This window comes from Acartia tonsa, chromosome 2, assembly GCF_053477335.1.
Source record: "Acartia tonsa isolate MP-2025a chromosome 2, ASM5347733v1, whole genome shotgun sequence".
Classification (NCBI taxonomy): domain Eukaryota; kingdom Metazoa; phylum Arthropoda; class Copepoda; order Calanoida; family Acartiidae; genus Acartia; species Acartia tonsa.
In genome coordinates, this window is record NC_137261.1 from 48,765,456 (window position 1) to 48,787,186 (window position 21,731).

Consider the following 21,731-nt stretch of genomic DNA (forward strand, 5'->3'; position numbering starts at 1 on the left):
ATTCGAGTAACTGAAAAAGGGAATGGAGAAATGAAAAAAAGGGAACGGGGGAAGAAGTGTAATATATGTAAGGAGAGAGAAGGGTGGGTTTGTGGAGCCAGTTGAAATAAATGTTGCCATCTGTACAAATTGGTGGACGTTGTTAAAATAATACATTTTTCATCAATTAATTTCAAAGAAATGTGAAACAGTTTTCATGGAAGTTTTAGGGGTTTAAAAAAAAATTATTTTTGTAGGTTAAATGTCAAAATTTTTAAAATTATTGAAGAAAAAAGCAGTTTTATAAAAAATGGCCAGGAAAAATATTTCAGCTGGTGGCACTTTATTCAGTAAAGTTGTGGTGTATTTGCCGGTGTGCACTACACTTAGCTTATATACACAGCTGAGTCAGTGGATTTATTAATTTAAATAAAGTTTTGCTGGGTTATACTTAAATTTTAGATAAAATTAATAAATTTTAAGTGATTTACACATAAATTGTTTATAAAATGTGAAAATTATTACATATTTGTGAGTGTCAAACCTTATAAAAAAGGTGTTTAGTTAAAAAATAAATTTTTAAGAAGTTAAAATTTGAATTAAATAATTATACACGTTGTTGTTAATTAAGTGAGAATTAATTGATTAAGAGAAAAAGCTTAAGATTAGTGATTTCAAAAAATACATATAAAAATATAAAAAAGTGATTTTTAAACAAGGGCTCCTTCATGCCTTCTAATGGTGGGGAGTAATGTTGGAAGGTTTGCGGGGTGGGGGTGTACCAACCCCCTCTTCTAGACGAGCAGCGTCCCCCTCAACTAAAAAGTCGTTGGATACTTCATGGACCCAGGTATAATGCCATTTTTGCATTAGATCTATATTTATCTGTAAGACATCATTTTATTAAAGGTATATATGTCCATTACATAATATATGAAATATATAGGTATAGATATATTATATACTATTGTAGTAAATATTGTAATTTTAATTGTAGAACAATATATTTTTAACTAATTCCCCTTGGCGATGTAATAAAGTAACAGGATACTTTTGTGTTTGTACCGAATGATCTCGCTAACTGCTGAACCGATATGGTTCTCTTTTACAATGTAGCATTTCCTAGGTACTGGTTAGGTTTACATCTATTTGGGGGGAGAATACTACTATCCTCCCAAGAGAAATCGCCCCTAGAAAAAATTACCACCCAAAAATTTAGTACGTAGGAAAATAAATTATATGCTAAATAGCAGATAAGATATGATTTAATTTTTATCAATTAACCACACTTTATTATAAACCTCAAAACTAATCTAGCTGTCTATTATATACGTAAAATATATTTATATATAATATAAATATATATATACATATCAGTTTATAGAATCGCAGCTACTCCATAACTTGGTTCTGTTTCAATATATTTGAGCTGTTCGTCCTAAAAATAGCGAAGCTATTTGATTATTATCTATTTGCTCTTTCATTAGCTAAAAACTTTTCTATTTAGCTAAAACTGCTCTACTTCTGAACATATACAGGAAGGGGGGGGGGAGGGGTGTTTAACCCCCCCCCCCCCCAAAAAAAAAATGAATTTGGCACCTCCAAATTTTAGATTTTAATTTTTTACCCCCTCCCCCTAATTGAAAAGGCTTTGTCGTCCTTGCCTCTATGATTAAAAGATACCCCCCCCCCCCAAATAAAGAAGCTTGGACGTCCTTGATCATATATAAAGCTTCCCTTATAGTTTAATAATCACGCTTAATTAAAAAAACCCGCTAATTTGTTAATATATTAGATTATATATATTCAATATAAAAATGTCACCAACGAGAACATAACCGTCAATTATCATTTAATGTTTAATTGCTATTTTTCCTGCTTTTAGAAGCGTAGCTACAATATAACTGGTGTTTATCTGTTGTACTCTTTAACTAGCTCTATCTTCCTTGTTTATAAACTAATTAAAAATAGAAATTACATTAATTTAAATTAAATTGAATGGACTTTACAAATGTAACTTTTATGGCAACATTTGTTAAAAAAATTTTACAGGTAATTTTCATCAACTATAATTATACTACCCACTTTAGGACAATATTAGTCTTGTTGGTTTTAATTTTATTGACATTTGTTTTGTATTCATTTTTAATAAGGGTTATTATTTATGTACATATTTAATTGTTTTGCCTTAGTTTTATATTATGTAACGTTTTCTTGAATATAGAGCAACATCTACTTTTAATCTATAATTACAAACATTTTAAATACAAATGAATTTAAAAAAAACAAAAATATTTTATTTTTATTGCCTTATTTACCAACTTATAATTCCCGCCTATCTTTTATTATGATTGTAAATAAGTCAATTAAAATTATTAATCTTTTAATTCTTACTTTTGACAACTGAATAACGTCATCAAGTTTAGAAACACAACTACTCTATAACTTGTCCCTCCTTTAGTCAGTAAATAAAAAAAAATAATTTATAGTTCTTTTTCACTAACAAAATTGTTTGTGAGCTTGATAATGCTGCGCTACCTAAAGATATGAATATACTTGTTTTTAGAGTAAAATTAATTTGTTTTTCAGTTATGGTAACTTATTTAGACGGGTGTCGGTGCTTTTCAAAGTAGTTTTAAAGAAATCATCACTTACACTTTAAATTAAGTTTCTAAATACAACACCATAACACCTATTTCCTATTTTACCCCCCCCCCCCCTCTCCAATGAATTTAAGTCTTACGATTGACCCCTGACACGCCCCATGTTCCCAGCCCTACCCCTCATTATTACCCCCCTCTCTAATCTAGTTACAGTAAAGGAAACAGCAAATAATCTAAATAAAAAATGTGGTTAAAGATACCAATACTAAAAACAAATTTTGGAAAAACTGAAACTTATTTGCTTTCTTCGAAACAGTTTTGAGTCTTTGATAAAATGTATTTTTTCTATCTACTTCACCCCTTAGGGAGGGAGGGAGTAATAAAGCCTGAAACCATCAAAAAACATATGTAAGGTTCTCTAAAATTGAAAACTTAATTGTTTCAGTGGTTAGATAGATCTTAACGGAAAAATGATAAAATATTCCTCTTTAATTTTTTATGTGAAAAAAAGGAAATTTTTGACCTATTTATTTTTCCCTTTATTTAAAACCCTACTGCTTTTAAAGATATATCCCATCACATCTCAGTACCTAAATATCCCGCAGTTACACCCCCTGTTCTACCCACCAGCTGTGCCCCCCCCCTCCTTCCTAGTTTTTAAAATTCCAACTTCACCCCTTGACCCCTGATACGATTACTCTAACTCGCCCCCTCCCCCCCAGCCCCTTAAATCATTTACTTCTTGTTTAAAGTTAATGTTTTTCACCCACACAACCAAATTTTTGTTTGAGAGCGAGGCTTCTCTGTAATTTGTCCGTCTGTAATATAGCTTAGAAAGAGATAATTGTCCAATCTACTTGAAATAACAACTGAGATTTACTAGGTATTATATGAGGCTTTTTCTTGCTATAAAACTTTAATTGGCGCTACCATTTAGTCATTTATTCTGCTTATAAAGGCGGAGCAACTCTATAAAATCATCTATATTATGGTCATTCGATACATTAGTTCGCATATATGGATGTTATCTTTCTTGTTTTAGTTAATATTTATAGTAAAGATATTTTCCAAGTTAATTGCGTTTTCATTAAAGAGAAAGTCAGAAATGTAACATTTTTTGTCCAGATACTTTTGATGTAAAATAGAGCGTTTTAGATTGAGATTTTAAAAAAAGAGTAAACTGTAATAAAGTATTTAAATAACAACCATAAAATTAGTAACCACCAGTTTTGTTAGCCTGGATTTTTCGTCCCTTTGGGCTAAAGAAAACTTATTTTAATCTAACTAAAGTAACGATGATTACCAAATAATGCCTTTTTTATAGTAAAGCTGCGCTCTTAAAACGTAACCTACCACACAAAATGAAATAAAAATAAATGTTAATTTTAATATATTTCTGAGATAAGAAAACGGGTAAAAATGGACCCCACCCTTCTCTAGGCTAAAACCCTTCAAATTTTGATTTTTATCTGTCTCTTTATCTTAATCATCCATATAACGTCACTCCATTAGACTACACCTAGACTTAGTTTTTCTTCATTTTGTAAATAAAAAGCATAACTTTTATTCATATGGGACATGTGCGTCAATACGCCATTCTTGACAACGTAAGTGGTAACCTAACCATGGAACCATCCTTTCAATCGAAAAGAGGATTCCTCGTACAATTGGGCTTAATATTGTAAGACTATACCAGCAACTCTGGTATAAAATAGGTCTAATATACTAAGTCTAATATTTCAAATAAAGGCAGGTCTACTACTAAGTGGTTTAGTCCATTGATTTATCTCATTTTACTCCCCTCAAATTGCCAAGATAGTTATTTCATTGTTATATAGATTGATTGAAACGGTTCGGGTGTTGGGGTTAATTTGCTTTATTAATAGCGTCATATAACAAGACATTAAAAACTCTTGACTTCTTTTATTTTATATGCTCAACTTTAATAGTCGTATAAGGCTAAAGGGAATGTCATGGCCAATAAACAGACCCAATTAAAGGGTTGCAAGTTTCTGTATTCATTAGAAATTAATCTGATTAAAAAAAAGTACTTAAAAATAAATTTGGGAATTCTAACAATTTTAGTTTTGAACATTCTATGAAATTCTAGTTTTGTGTTGTCACTCGGTTGAAAACTTATCTCCTTTGCGCTAAGATTTAATCAAGAATATCAATTCTACAATCTTAACTTATTTACATTGTAATTGACAAAACAAAAACTTGAATGTGTGTCTTGGTAGCGAAGCTACTCTTTATTAGGTTGATGCGCTACCTTTAGATACAATTTTCTTTAAAAGTTTCAGATAAGACAGGAAAATTTGAATATTTTATAAAGCTGTAGACATTTCCCGGTTATAATATTATGCTGTTATTATATCAACAAAATATGTAGTTAAATTGTGTTGTGGTTACAGTAGTTTATCAGTAGAAGTGTCGAAAGATTTGACGTTATGTCGACGTAAATATCATTCAATTTACATCTTTAACTTCAGGTTAAGAATAATAGGTCAGCCATTGCCCTTCTGTTGTAATACCAACAGTCGATATATGTTAACAAAAAAGTATGTCAATACATTGACTTTTTGATTAATAGAGGTTGATTTGACTAAATAATGAATAATCTCTGATTCTATCTAAATATTCTATAGTTAACCGATTTTTGACATTTCTTCGACAGATAAAGGGCACACACACACACACAGTCGATATTATCAGGAATTTAGGTAGGGAGTTGATAATGGTCGATAAATTAATTTTCTTCTCAATTCTTATCTTTAAACATTTGTCTTTAACCCCTGTTGATTATTAGAATAGCTTTAAATGGTTTAAGGTTGAAATTGAATAACTAAAAACACCACATGATTGAAATCTCTAAAAATATAATATGTCCCCGCATCTAAATATTCTATTCTCACATACACACACACAAACACTCATACATACACACAAGTCACAATGTTCCCGATTTAAAAATTGAAAACGTTGAGCATGAAAGATCAAATATCAAGGGAGTGCTTTCAGTTCCGCTAGTTTTTATTTTCATATTCGTTATTAAAAGGGACATAGCTGATATGTTCAGGAAGGTAGGGGACATTAGCCTTTTTATTTCACTGGCCCCCAAAGCTATATTATAACGTTTTCTATTTGTTGGCTGAACAACTTTGGGGACTATAGGGAATTTTGGTTGGATGTTTCATTAAGTGTCTAAATATTTCCACCACAAAGTGTAATATAAATAAGGGATTATTATGTATATTATCATTGAAGATGTACATCAATTTATCGGCCATCCTATCACTTTAGATCCCTGTAATATATTAGAAAGAGTTCTAGATTATGAGGGTAGAGTAAAGTTTTAGCTGTTTTAAAAATGTATGCAGTTTTAACGTTTTGATATTGTAATAATCAGCGGAATTAGGTGCACACCATATCTAGAGTTAGGAGTCCCTCACTTCTCACAGATAGTAATCTTTCAAACAGGGCTGCCGTCAGGGGCGTTATATTAATTCTTGCTTTTTCAGTTCAACTAAAAATTAAATTGATTTTTTTTCTCTGTAAGAATAACCACTTTGCCTTTTTAATAAAATATACCTACTAATTCTACATTTTAATACACAATTTTATACCCTGAATGCCATTTACTTAGAACAATTGCATTGTCAAAATTAAACATAGATTTTTGACTGGTAAAAAAAGTTGCAGGTATAACCCTTTCCTAAGATAAAATACCTACCTTCTTTGTCAACTGCTTTTTTATTTTCAAATTTATTATGTTAAAAAGCATGAAAAACTGTCTTGATCCTCCCTGAATTATTTAAGAATACCTAAACGGCAGCTTACTTCAAACGTATGCATAGAGAAGAGAGAAGATAGTTCAAGAGTCAATCCATTCTCTTGATAGGGGAAAAAATGCATTTCAGGGGTGTATCTCCTTTTACACCTCCCCCCCCCTGTTTTTCTCCCTCCAAGCTTTTTCATTCACTGAATTCTTATTTATGCACTGATTTTTACAACCTCCTACAATGTAGGGTCAATTTTTGGAAGCACAGCAGCCACTTTATCACAACTGTATGTCTGTTCGTCTTTAGTTTGGAATTATTTTTTTTACAGTTATACAATTCACTGTTTATTATTTATCCTAAAAAGTAGCTGCGCTTGTAATGGATTTGATTGTCCTTGTTTAAAATGCTTCACTTTTGTTAGATTTTACTGTTATTAAAGAATATATTTTACCCTTGTTTCTTGTGCATCCAAAATATGTTTAATCAAAATACATGCAATTTCAAAGTGAGAACAACCCAATATAAATAGATGAACTGCTTTAATATAAAAGTTAAATTGGTTTATATATTTAATTCAAGAACCTTTTTTGTCACTGTGGGCTAGAATTGAATCAAGACAAAAGTAAGTGCCGAGCCCTGGGACCTATGTATGGTGAAAAAAGACATAAAACTATGATGATTCCAGGTAAAACCAAAATATTTCAGCGGGGGCTTTTTGAGAAAATTTGATTTGAAAATTTCAAGTTCAATTTTCACTCCCTAGGAGATGCCGCATAATCATGACAAGAAAAGCAAATATTATAAATGGCCATTTTTATCACTTGCTTTGCAAAGGACACGAAAATTCAGCCTAAAATAAATCATACATAGAGAGGTTTTAAGAAGGACTTCATAAAAGCAAAGTTGTTCAAAATTTAAAATAAATAATATTTGCTTTTCTTGTCATTATTATGCGGCAACTCCTAGCGGGTGAAAATTGAACTTAAAATTTTCATATCTAATTTACTCAAAAAGCCCCCGCTGAAATATTTTGGTTTTACCTGGAATCATCATGGTTTTATGTCTATTTTCACCATACATAGGTCCCAGGGCTCGGCACTTACTTTTGTCTTGATTCAATTCTAGCCCACAGTGTTGTCTAAATATTTTAAATTGAATAGAACATTTTTATTGAGATTGCCCTTTATTTCTTTCCTTTATTTTGATAGAAAATACTAAATATCTCCTTTGTTTTGACCTATCCCTTTTTTTTACCTTTTTAATTTATTTGTTACAAATGAGATCTTATAGGTATTAAGATTGTATGTTTTTTTCAATATAGTATTACTACCACCACCGTAGTATTTTGTGCAATATTCCCCCCACAATTTTGGAATATATGTCTGTGCAATAGACAATTTAACTTAGAGTCACAACTCTTTCTTTTTTCTATCCTTTGATTATGTAAATATAGCTACTCATTATATAAGGATTGTTAAAAAGTTTGAGTAACACAATAGAATTTCAGTTCTAATTTAGACTGTGTTAAAGAATTTTACCATGTAGTTTTTAAACTACAGGCTTATCAACATTTTCACTCAAAATCACAAACTAAAGCTGTAATTTTTTGATGTAGTTAAAAAACTGATTCTTTTTGTTTTTAGTTCGTGCATATAATCTAGATATAATAAATCATTTAAGGGATTAGTAATAAGTAGCTATGCTAAAACAGTTTATTTCATTAAACCAAACATTGTTACTCTATTACAACTCTCTTGTGAGTAGCTCCCTGGGGAACAGCAGTGTGTACAAGTATACACATTATATGCTAATTGCCAAATATTCTACCAATCCCACACACCTCCAAACGACCGTGCAGCCCCTTTTTGTGTTTTGTTTTGGTTGTTTAAAAAAAAGGTAATACATAGAACAATTTATCGCTGATTTTTTCATGACTAGACTCGCCCTATTCCAAGCTTGTTTTAAAATAACACTTAATTTAGAGAAGCTTTAATGTTACTTGTTAGATACATCATATAATCTTCCTTTGCCCCCTCCCTCCCTCTTCAAATGTATGTGCACGCCCGTGAATAATCTGTGCTCTCTGCTGGCCATTAAGCATGACGGAGATGATTAAATATTTTTTCTGCAGATGTTAACACATATCTTTGGTAGCGCAGCTTGTCTTCAACTATGGTCAGTACGTCAGTGCGACGTTAGTCAAAATTAACTAAGCAGACTATCACACCTTTTCGCACACACAAACTATGCAATCATCAAAACATACACATACATATTTTATATAATCCTAATATACAAAGAAGTAATTTTTTTGTCTGTAGCTTAAGATTTTTATGACTGCTGAACCGATAGAGTCCCAGATAGGTCCCAGGATTTTTCTACCTTTCCTCCCCTTCGAATACAGAGCTCCTTAGATGCTAGGAGCGCATCCGCTAGTGTAATATGAAATGTTATTGGCTTTCGTAAATGCGCTACTTATGGATAAAAATATTCCTGTCCATCTTTTACTCTCTCTCAATCTGATGTCAATTTTATATGCTGGATTACGTTATTTGTGTGTAATGTATCTTTTATTTACAGGGGAAATTACTTTCTTTCAAATATACTTAGCTACCTACTCTTTAAATTAGTTTATTTTTGTCCTAAAATGTAAAAATAACATTAAACTTTCTTAATTTAAGTATGTGAAAAGAATTTTCTACCAACCTATTTAAACACAAATTTAAAAATTTTGTTAAAAAAAGTCACCATTATTTGCCAATACCTCATTCTAAACGAATTTCAAGGCTGCCAGAAAAATGCAAAAACTCACATACACACCACACACACGCACACATACACACACACACCTCATGCACATTTTATTACACACATTTTCTATATTACATTTCCTCACTTAAACTAAATGTACATTCATATTCATGTGATATATGTAGTGCATAAAAATATGTACATTTTTACAAAACTGGGACAAATTGCATCTTTCAATTGATATTAGCTGATACAAATTTCTTTGTGTAAGTATGTGTGTTTGTGTTAGTGTTAATATGTGTTTTTAGTAGCGAAGCTTCTCTATAATGAGATATGAAAGACTATCTGAACTTATTAAGGAAAACATGTTTTCTTAGCTCCTATTCAAGATAAGACAGCTGATTTTTTATGAAGATTCCCTATAGTAATAATCATTCATAATTTACATGGTAGGTTTGTCTGTTAGTCATGCTAAAAAACACATAAAGTTATACCTAGCTAATTTTCTATTTAACATCATCGCGTTATTTTTTCAGATTGCTGAAAATCTACTCTAAAACTTATTTTTTTTCTGTATGTTCAGTCCATCTATGAAATTTTTGTGCTCTGCTTCAAAGTTCTTATGGATGTTGTCATCCTTGTTTATATTTCATTTTGTGTGTGTGTGTGTGTCTATAAGTGCAGCAGTTCTTTGAATTGCGGGTCAAGTCAAAGAGAGGTTTTTATTCATAGACATTTTCTCAGAATTCATTTCTTTGCGAATATTTGATGCCATTTTCCTATGCTTGCCCTTTCCATCACAATTTAATGACAGAGAGAAGGAAATTTAGTTTAGGCCAGGCAAAAATTATTTTTAAGCTAAAATTCAAATAAGACCAATTAAGATTGATTGTTGGCGGATTTTTAGAAATTCTCTGCTTAATAAGCAATTTTTAAAGTGTGTAATATGAGACACATGATTTATTGGCGACACCTGTCAAAAATTTGATTTTAATAACCTATTCTCAAAAGATTCCAAATTGCCTAATTCGGCGAGAAATGCAATACATTTTTTTTTTGGCGACGGCGGGAGCGGCGGTCACCGATAATTTTAAAAGTAACTTTGGTCTATAGTAGCTTAAATCCAAAGTTTGCTCAAATTTGGTCAATGGGGTTCTCGAGTAACCCCCCAAATCCTTTGACCCTTATTATTTTACTTATCAATTTTTGATAAAAATGTTTTAGCTTGTTATTGCTGCCCTACTTACTGTCTTATTTGCCATTTTTTTCAAAACTCATAATTGTTACTGATACACTACGTGAAATATGCCCTTTTATTGCATAAACTAAAAGTTCTCAATTATGAAAAAAAAAGTAAAAACACTAATTTTGCGAGATGAGTACCAATTTACTTGTTTCTTGGCCTAAATAACATATTAGTGTCTCTTTACCTCTCAAGGATATACAAATACACACAAAAACATATAAACACACACATACACACACTAATACACTGAATTACACACACATATATACACTGAATTACACACACTCACACATTTCCACCTTCTATATCTCTCTTTCTCAATTTGAAATGTTTAAAGTTATAGAGCCAAAGCAGATTTAAGTTTTATGAGTATGTTTCACCCCTATTCCCCCCCCCCCCCCACTGTATTTTCCCCATCCCCCCTTAAAGCGGGAGGATTTTAGTATGCAATGAGGCGGGGAAAATGTAAAGGGGAAGATTTATGATGCGGGTAGCACATTTATAAAAAAGGGAAGAGGGGGTGGGAAAGGGAGGAGTGTCTTTGTATGGGAGAAAACCGATATTTGAGTATTTCTGGTCTGTAATTTTCCTTACCAAATACCCCTCCCCCCTCAAATTCTAACTCTCCCCTTTCCCTTCTTTCCCGAAACATATATATACTATTCTATTCACCTCTGTTTATAAACATGTTTTCATGTAAATATAATATTATTTGGCCAAGAATTACTATTGTTCAATATCTTGTAGAAAATTGTTATGCTCTCTCTGTTTAGTTATTACTTTTATTTGTGTAATAAAAAAACCCAGGGCTTTAGGAATTGTTAATAAGGGTGAAAAAATTTCATCATAAAACTTAAAATTAATACTAATTCTTAAAATTAATACTAATTCAAGTTTCAAAATTAGAATTAGGAAAAGAGAGATACAGTTAAAACCCAATATAGGCAAAAATATTACATTATCTAACTCGATTAAATTACTAAACATTAAAACTAATTGGGAATAGCATTACCCCACACCTATTTATAGAAAACAGTCTTTTTCTTATAGCTGATTGTGATTAATACATTGTTGAATGATGGCACCCGACTTTTGTTCCTGTAGGAGCGCAGCTGCTCTAAAATAATGTTGGGTTCATACGTCCGATTGACTTTTGCTCCATATCTATATAGTTCATTTAGGTCCTCTAAAAGATTTATATTTTTTACTAAGATAAATATTTATTGCTACTGAACTACTGTTAACTATCATTTTAAACAAATATTGTTGCTGTGCTTATTATGAAGATTATATTCCTTGTTATATCTTTTGTTTACTATAATGAGACCTATTCATTGCAAGCTTTAACGTCTTTTTTTGCCATAATTGGTTGTAAGGTTGAAAAGGAACAACAAAAAAGGCGCTTTTCAATACACGTTTATGTAGCATGTTAACAACAAGTAGAAATTTTTTTTGTGTGATTTTAATCGTTTTGTATTATAAGGTGTATTTGAAAAAATAGGTTTATTTTTAATTTAAAATGATTTTAACTTATCCAATATTTGATTATAGGTATGTTTATTTGAAAAAGAGAAATAAAATGGAAAAATATAAGTTTGATGAAATAAAAGGTATTTTTTAAAGATAATATTTCTAAAAACGTTTCGCCTAAACAATTCTAGATATTTTTGATTTTTTAAAACGTCATATCAATTTTATTTTTAAGTGGCTTCATCTCTTACATTTGTTTTATTTTGAACCCACAAAAAATAATGTTAATTTTACATTTTAATCATACTACTTAAAAAATCAATTAAAATTGTTAAAAGCCTGTCCTTACTCCCTGAGTGCTCATGACACAATTAAATTGACATAAAATTATTGTATTCACTGTAAATGATATTATTATTTTACAATTACAATTTCAAACAATTGGAATTAGTTAGAATAAAAGGTTTTGTACATAAAGGGTTCGTCCGTCCGTAGCTGATATTTTTGATTTTAGCCAATTTAGCTTTGATAGCATTATAGAAAGTTTCTTAACAAATACTTTTTTATTAAATCAATCACTATTGGAAATGGCTAAGTTATTAAAATACCAGTTGCCTAGCCCCTAGCCTCTATGGGAGCCCTAAAATAGCCTAAAACCTTAAAATATTTTTAAAGATTCCTTGGAAAGTACAATCAATTCGGACCAGGAGTTTCCAAGATATTTAGCTTCAGACACAAAAAAAAACAGTATTGTCTGATAGCCACCTTTTAAACATTATTAAATGTTAGATAAAGTAAAAATTAATAAAGTATGAAAATTTGGGGAAAAAGGGGGTTATTAAAATTGTGCACCCGACTGAAGTTAACAAGAGTTATACTTACAAAGGAATCTTTTAACCCTCCGTAGATATAAAGAGGAGAGGATAGGAAAGACAGGGAGGGGGGGGGGGAGAAAGTTAAAATATATTTCTATTTCCATTTTTAAATATTGAGAAAATGTTCTGCAGAAGTTTTATAGGGGAAGTTTGACATTGGGAGTGGATGGGGATGGGGGGAGGGGTGGCATTTTTGGAGGATAAATGACATTTTACGATTTATACAGTATTTGAGTTGTATGGGGTCTTTTTTGCTAATAAAAACTGTTTTCTTCCTGTAGGTATATTTGATAGTGTTTCAACTTTTTGTGCTATTTTTACGTACATTGTTGAATTAAAACAATTGGGTGAAGACGAATTAAATTATCTTACAATTACTTATCCCTTATCCATGGTTGATTACCTACAGAGTCATTTATTTGATTTAATTTTTGTCTACAAAGTGGTAAAGTTGGGTTGCTGATGATCAAAGCGATTCGAGGATTTTTTTTCAATTTTTTTTCCATTTTTTCCATTCTTTTTATTCTCTTTTCCTCGATTAACTTCAAGGGGGTGATAAGTAGATTTAAAAGGTGTTTAGTTAAGTAGCGCAGCTACTCTATAGCGCAGCTACTCTTACTGTAAGTATGACTATCTTAACGTCATCATGTTGTTCTTAATGACCCTAACCCCCTTACAGCTTAGATACTTAACTGAGGTCGGCGCTATCATCTGCTTTAAAAGCTTTGTCATTTATTGTATTTAAAACATTACTTTCACTGAATATGTAATTAGATTAAGATATTTCATTTAACTACTTTTTTATTTTTTGCTGTGCTACTTTTTAACATTTTATTCCTTGTTATTCCTTTGTTTTTATTTCTTTTAACACTAAGAGCTTTACAAGCTTTTCAAATATCGATGTGTGTTTTTAAATAAAACACTTTAACATCAATTTTAAAATCTAAATTTAAAATTACTCTAGACTTTATATACTTTACTGTGTTTATTGCATTTTTTTCTAAATATTTTTCCTTTACCCTTTTCAATATATTAAATTTTGTAGATGTATTTACTTCTATAAAGGGGGGAAGTTAGTTTGAAAACGCAGTATGTGTCTTTATATCTTTTAGAGAGGGAGGGGAAAATAGTTTGGAAAATTAATATTTAAAGAGATAAGGCAAAAATAAAGATATTGTAATCAAAAAGTTATATTTTATCAGTTCTTACAATTTATTTATTTAAAAACATCAAATGCTCAGACATTCACATATATGTCCTATTCAGTGATTTATTAACAATACACGCCTAAAATATTTGTAGTATTTTTTCATGTTCTTTTTTTCTTTTCTTTTTTATATTTTGTTTCACTAAATATCTTTCTCGTCGTTCATTGATGGGGAATGTAAATGGGATTGAGTTAGCATATTATACGTATTCTGGGGGGGGGGGGGGGGAAGAATTGGGGAGTTACAGGGCAGGGGTTAAACACAACAAACCTAATACTTAAATAAATAGATACATAATGTATATAGATCTCTTTGGGAGAGGCTATAGTGTTTTAATACCTATGTCTTTCTTTAATTTTTAATACATACAGAAGGGTATACTGGCAATATTTTAATAGTTGATAACTTTTCCCTTGTGAGGGGGGTAGGAACATTCATAAAAGCGAAGCTCAAACGATTATAGTGTTGCTACGCTTTCTAAATCGTACCTAACTGTAATAGAATTCATAATGCAAAGGTTGAAACCGATTAGACAATTCTAACCCTATTAAAATTAACGAAAAGAGCTAAACGACAAGGACGGGCGGACCGATCCTAATTATAGAAAGGCTTTGCTTTTAAAAACAGCGTACATGAAACTAAAGGGTCAAGCCAAATCTGGCAAAGTGTAAGTATAATAGTTAAACATTTATGTTCATGCCTCGGCAGTCGAGTATTTCTAATTTTTAAAAGGGGGGGGGGAGAGTTGTGGGGGAGGGGGGGGGGGTAACTGAAATTAAGAAATACAAAGTGAAAAAATGTGTGAAGAGCAGCAAAAGAGTATATTTGAATAGCGGTTTTTAATGCCATTGTTTTGCAGTATATTTACACTATATATACAGGCCACCTTTGGCGGAAATCATGCTGTTTTGTCATGTAGTTTAATATCTGAGAAACAGCTGCAAGTTTGCATAAGCAAATACCATGAAAACTAAAATAAAGCAAGAAACTTTTAGGGGATGTAGAAAGTTATTCAGTTTTTTAGAATCCTTTAATGTTTGTGTGCAATTTACATTCTAAAGAGGTTCAGCGGTTAGCGAGATCCTTAAGTACAGACAGACACACAAAGATCTTGTTACTTATATAAGGATTAATTTAAATGTATGAAAATCTCTGAACTTCTGTCCCTTCATCTTAATTTAAAACTAAACAGCCATTCCTAAGCTTTTAAGTAACTAAGAACATATTATGATAAATAAATATTTCTAGATGTTGGCTTTGGTTTATTTGGTATAATCTAATCATACTGATTTCCTCTTATTGTAATGTTATTACTACTAAAGCAAAATACACCACCAATTAGTGGGATGTAGTTTTTTTTATGTTTTTTTTGTTTTATGTTTTTTTTGTAGCGAAGCTATTTATGATTAAGGGCAGTCTGTTTGTCTGCAGTTTAAATTTTCATATCTTGAAAACTTTAGAATTCAGCAAATATGCAGTTTACCATGTTTCACTGTTTTTTTTTACGGTAGCCGTTTCTTGAACGCATACATATTTTAACCCGCTTGCAGTAGTAATACTATAAATAAAGTATATTCTCGTGTTATACATTTTACAGTTTATTGTGTGTGTGTGTGGGTGTGTGTGTGAATATGTGTGAGCGTTTTATACACGGATAAAATTGCATTAGGAGATGTAAAAAAAACTTGACTTTGTGATTCCATTGTTTTATTTTGAGCATAAGGCAATAACAAAGAAAAGAGTTTTAGTTTTACTGCTTGTTTTATATAGCGGTTGTCAACTATTATCTGCTAGATTTGTACAGCTTTAAATTGTATCTTGGGGAGGGGGGGGGGGGCTTGTTGTAGTAATTTGAAGAGAAAAAAGTATCATATTTAGACTTCTACAATTATTTTATGTACAACTACATACCCTAATTGTACAGAAAGTGCGCTAAAGAAAAGTATAATTCAAAATAGTACACAAGACATGCTGTTGTATATTTCTTGTAATTAGGAGTTGTCGACATGTTTTGGATGCCTCGATGTGATATGTTATGCATGTCAGTATGTATCTTTTTATACCAAATAACATCAATTAAGTTTATAAGTAGCGCAGCTTAATCTACAACAAGCATCTATTCTCTTGAGGCCTCTTGGGGCTTTTTGTCTTAGCCTTCTATATTACCTATTATATAAAGTAGTATGGTTTTTGGATATATCTTGAGATTTCGATAACTTCTGAACCCATTGAGATCTGCATTTAAGGGAAGCTTCACATATGTCTAGTGGTTCTGAATGTAGAATGTACGTGAACTTTATGACAAGGAAACAGTTACATCATTTTTTGGTCAGTTCGTTCATCTAGTAGGATGGGAGGGAATCGGTAAAAGGGTTAGATAGAGGGGATCCCTTTTTTGGCAAGCTATAAGTTTCACTTTATTAGAGTACACGCTGCGTTACTTTTGAACATAATTGTCCATGATTTTATTAATGGATACTATATGTGAAAATACAGCAATATGTCTCACTAATTAGAGATACAAGTGAAATTTCAAGCCCCAATTAAACTATTAGATGCAATATATATTTCTACAGGGTGGCTTGGTTGTTTTTGATATGGTACGCCTTTGCTGAAAGGAGTATTGTTTTTCTTTTTTCCCACCAAGTAAGAATATTTTTATGGTTTAGCTCTTGTATTATGACATCTAAAAAGTGAAAAACAGTAAACTCTAAAAAATCTTTTATTACGATTCAATCTTAATACTTTATGGAGTTTTTCATATCTTTGGCGGTTTTCATCTAATTTTTGGGTGGTCACCCTGTATAACTAAGAGATGGGTATTATACCATTAACTGTTGTAAAGTTAATGTATTACCATCATTACTGATAGTTGGAACTCTCACACGGCCATAACACAGTTTTATATTTACTACAATACATCTTTTAGCTAGAAAAAGTATTTCCACAAAACTACATCATCTAACACTAGCGGCTATACCCACCCCCCCCCCCTAGAGGCCTCTAGGGGCACTTGAGGGTGGGGAGGGAAATTCGCCCCCGTACTTACAATTTTAGTTTGAAAAAGAAAAAGTAAAAAATAGTTATAAACCTTGCCAGGACATATGAGAAGCTACCGTGTAAAGGAGAACCATATCGGTTCAGTGGTTCAGACACAAAGAGATATTTTTGGGATTTCATATTTTTAACCAAAATGCATTACTAACCGAGCAACCAACATAGGGACCAAACATGGAGGTAGGGGACATTAGGTGGTTTATCACCATAGTCCCAAAAGTTTTATAATAACGGTCTTGGCTTAACAATCATGAGGACTTAATGAATTTGAATAGTTTGTTCATTTAATTGAGTGTCCAAACATCAACCATTAATTGTAATCTACAGAAGGGTTAATCATTGGGGATGTACATCAATTTTTCGACCGTCTTATCCCTTTAAAACCCTGTTGATCAAACAAAAAGCCATGTTTGGAAAATGTACCTAGCAATTTCTTCACATTTTTGTATGCATATATTTAAGGTTGAAAGGTTCTAATTCATGGTTTCCCTATGTGCATTTATTACGGTTTCAAGAAATTGGAGCCCACAGGGTTGGGGTCAGATATTCCGACATTTTAATCATTTAATGTCAATTTTCTAGTTTTGCATTAATTTATTTTCTTTTATGTATTATTTACTGGCATATATTTTAGGGCTTTATTTCGAAAAAAAACAGTATTTTATGCAATAGATTTATTATTACTTGTATATTACACCAGATTAAAATGTACTCTAATAACTTGAAACTTGTAGCTGGTTAAAATAACGAAACTCCCCATCCACCCTCTTTAAACCATCTTCTCCCCTCCCACTGGATATAGAACTGACCAATAAATGATATCCATGTTACCAACCTTAATTGACGACAATTTTTCCCCTGTCTATATATCCACGTGTGTTTTATATCCATTCTTTATTTAAAACATTTTATCTTCAGAATAGTTGTCCCTGTTCCTTAAAGCCTTGCTCTGACTTTGAGGCAGTTTCAGCCCTTTTACATGCACAAGCATAATTGCTTTTCTTCGCAAAATAGAATAATAACATCTTTAGGATTGTTCACAATGTGAAGGGGGGTATTTTAGGCATAGTAAAGCATTTTTGGGGGTGATTTAGATTAAAAGTACTTGCCATTTTAAGTGCAGGCTATAAAATTATTCAATCTTGTTTTATTTTCAGCATTTTTTGTCTTTTTTTATTAAGCTTTTTTAGATTGTTGTGGCGCTTTTTACCAACAAAATTATTCTTGTTTGCTAAAATTAAAATTGATTGTTGTGAATAACACAATCATTAAAATCTTTCAATAAAAGCATTTTTTATTTTATTTTTGTGGATACATTAACTCTGTTCTTGTTTACAAATACCTAAATGACAGAAACATAAATAGTGAAAAAATACTTTTTTTTTGCTCTTCTTGCCTTTCTACCCTATTAAGCTTGATCAATGTGTTGACAAACTTTTGTCGACCATAAATCTTCAAACAGAATGGATTATTGATGACTTTTTATCGGCATCCTATTATAGAAAAAAGACTTAACTTATGTTGATATAATAGCAGCCAAAAAGTTTAACAGGGCAGTATTTTGCAAAACTTTAAAGAGAAAGTATTTTGTGACCAATTAAGAATATTTCTGCGAAAACTCTTGGTGTGCAAAAAAAAGCGAAAAAAATTCAATTTAATTTTGAAGATCGGCAGAGAATAAGTCTAAAATCATCCCAGGACCTATGTGAAGCTTCCTTGAAATTGAGAACCCAATCGGTTCTACAGTTATTGATATCTTAAGCTTAGGAACACTTGTACATTTTTAGGCATAATTAATCAGTAATTGAATATTTGATTACTTAATGATCTTTTTTTACATGAAATATAACATGTATTTAACTTAAGTAATAAAAAGTATAGTTTAACATTAAAAAGAAAGAAAAACACTTATCATTTGTGCATTTTAGGTAAGCTTTGAAATGATACTTTAATAAGCAAGTTATCCCCCCCCGCCCCCCTAAAAAAACGAATTAGCATATTTTTTAAATTAGTATTAACGTCAAAAACTGTCGTATTATAGATGCTAAAAACTTATCTTTGTTTATTTTAACACCCTAAAAGGTTTTCATTTACCGATATCCATATTGTTTTTGACAAATATTTTGTGTGTGTGTGTGTATGTCTGTGTACGTGTGTGAGTGTGTGTCTGTGCATGTGTGTGTATGTCTGTGTGTGTCCATTTAAGTGAGTGTTGGTGAGTGGGTAGTCTTATTTGTATTTGTTTAAAAGTGGGTCTCACTCAAAATTCATGGATACAGGATCTGTTCAATGGCAGATAAATCTATTCACCACTTTAACTACTTAATGTTTGGGGTAGCTAAAACATTTAATAAATGTGAAGTTGAAAAAAAAGTTCAATTTTATCTTTTATGTTTCTTTCTCTGTATCCCCCCTCTTACTTCAAATTTATTTACTGGAATTCAACAAATTCAAATCACGCAAGCCAATAGAGATAGACAGAGGGAGAATATTAAAAACAGGGATAAGTAAGTCTATAACAGGGGGAAGGCAATAGAGTTAAAGGTTTACTCTACCAGAATAGTTGAATATACAAACTGGGCATGTTTAAAGCTATTTTGTAGGTAAAATATCCCTTGAAAAAACGCTTCTTAACCTACAAAAGAAAACATTTGCTAACTCTACCAAACTATGATTTATTCAAAGTATATGTTTAATACAAACACTAACTTTAACACATATACGTTTTAAGTATATACAAGAGGGGGGAAGTTTTGACACATTTACGTAAACAGTGAGTATAGACTTTATCTTTGGACTGAGAGGATAGGTTATTTGGGATAAAATCATTCTTATATAATAAATTTTCCCAAGTTTTAAGATTTTTTGGATAGGCCTCCAGGTTTAGGAGCTGCAGGCCTTCAAGTTCAGAAGCTGCAGGCCTCCTGTTGCTCTGTCCGATAAAAATCAAAACCAAAAATTTTTTTTAAAAGAGTTTAAAGACGTTTTAAATAACAAAATATGCTTATTTTTAAATGTTATTTACATATTTGAAGAAAAAATATGCATATTTTGTTTAATAAGTTGACCTCTATCTCTTCAATTTTTATTTTTACCGGTCCAGAGACCACCTGGAGGCCTGCAGTTGCAGCTCCTGAACCTGGAGGCCTATCCAAAAAATCTTAAAACTTGGAAAAATTTATCATATAAGAATGATTTCATCCCAAAAAACCTATCCTCTCAGTCCAAAGATAAAGTCTATACGCACTGTTTACGTAAATGTGTCAAAACTCCCCCCCCCCCCCCCCCTCTTTCTGTATACATAATATACAGGCAGACAGACACAAAAATAGGGGAGTGTAACCAAGGGGAGGTGGGCAAATTATCTGGCAGAAATTGTGTAAATTTATTTGACAATGTTTATTTGAAAGTGGAAAATATCTCCAGAGTATATTTTACAATTCTTTACTTTAATCCCAAACAATTTCAAATTCGGGTGGGAGATTGAATAACTTTTAGTTTATGTAAAAGTACAAGGTGTTATCCTCTTAGAATTTTTTTTTAAATTTTGAAAATTTGAGTACCCCCTCTCCCCCGACAACGAACAACTAGCTTAGTTTAGGTTAGGTTAGGTTATAGGCTAGGGAGCTGAGCGCTGCGGCTAGGCAGGCAAGGGGGTTGAGCGCTGCGGCTAGACAGGCTAGGGAGTCAAGCGCTGCGGCCAGAGTTGTCGGGGGGGGGGGGGGGGGGGAGGGGGTGTTCTAAAATTTTCAAAATTGAAAAAAAAATTCTAAGAGGATATTACCAAGTACAATTTGGTGTTATACTATCGGCCTAGCCTTTTTATATATAGCATCTAGCATTTGTATTCTAAAGTGTTGCTTTTCGTCTGCTAGCAAATTGGTGACTGTTTTTATATAGCTCATGCCCCCTTTATTTTTTTGATTTGTTTTTGTTTTCAAACTATGAATAGTCCATAAGCTGCTTATATCCACAAAAGTCCAAACATAACCCTAACTGGAGCATATCTTTTAGAATTCAAATAATCCCATTGTATTATTCCCTCTTCTCCCCCCCCCCCCCTGCACTCCAGATATCTTTAATGTGGCGATATCAAAGTAATTTTATTCTGAATATGTTATCTCATATTCTTTTATTGAAATATTGAAATGTAAAACTTTGATAAAAAATCATGTATCGTATTATGTAAAAAAGAAGAGTTTTATTTTCTGAAGCTTTAAATTTGATTTATAAATGAACTATTTTAAAATCCAAAGAATATAGATAAACATAAGGAAAATCATATTGGTCAGTGGTCTGCGAGATCCTACCGTACAGACATTCAGAGATCCTGTTACTTTATTATAAGGATAAATAAACAATAATAATGATTTGTGTCCGACTATGGAAATGATAAGATATTATACATGATTATGTGTTCCAAATATACATATTATAAGACTATAGGGACATTTATTTAGACAATAAAGATGTTTATAAAAATTAAAAACATATAAGGGTACTTTTTCAGAGAGGGAGGAGACATCGGTTTGTAAACGGCTTCCAAACAGATTAATATCCGCTGGATTAGAATCTGTTCTCAACCATACAGAAAAATCGTGTATAGCATAATATTACAGACAATTTTCCACGAATATTAAAATAAAAATGATAAAACTGGTTTTCATCTTACAATTTTTTATTTTAATATCGGCGGAAAGCTGTCTATATAAATGTTGTTTTTCCAAATACATGTCTGTGGATAACTGTATAGGAAGTAG

The 21,731-nt window shown here is 31.5% G+C and overlaps 1 long non-coding RNA gene across 6 annotated transcripts in view; it reads left to right on the top strand.

Annotated features, from left to right (window-relative positions):
* Positions 1–211: 211 nt before the first annotated feature.
* The window catches only part of LOC145312058 (uncharacterized), a 102,152-nt gene continuing 80,632 nt past the window's right edge, over positions 212–21,731 (top strand). For 2 of the 6 annotated variants that reach the window (XR_013876884.1, XR_013876883.1), the window contains exon 1: positions 231–829. This is a non-coding gene — a long non-coding RNA (uncharacterized LOC145312058). Of the gene's footprint in view, positions 830–21,731 lie in introns of all 6 variants that reach the window. The other 4 variants (XR_013876886.1, XR_013876885.1, XR_013876887.1 and 1 more) reach the window with 4 other exon arrangements.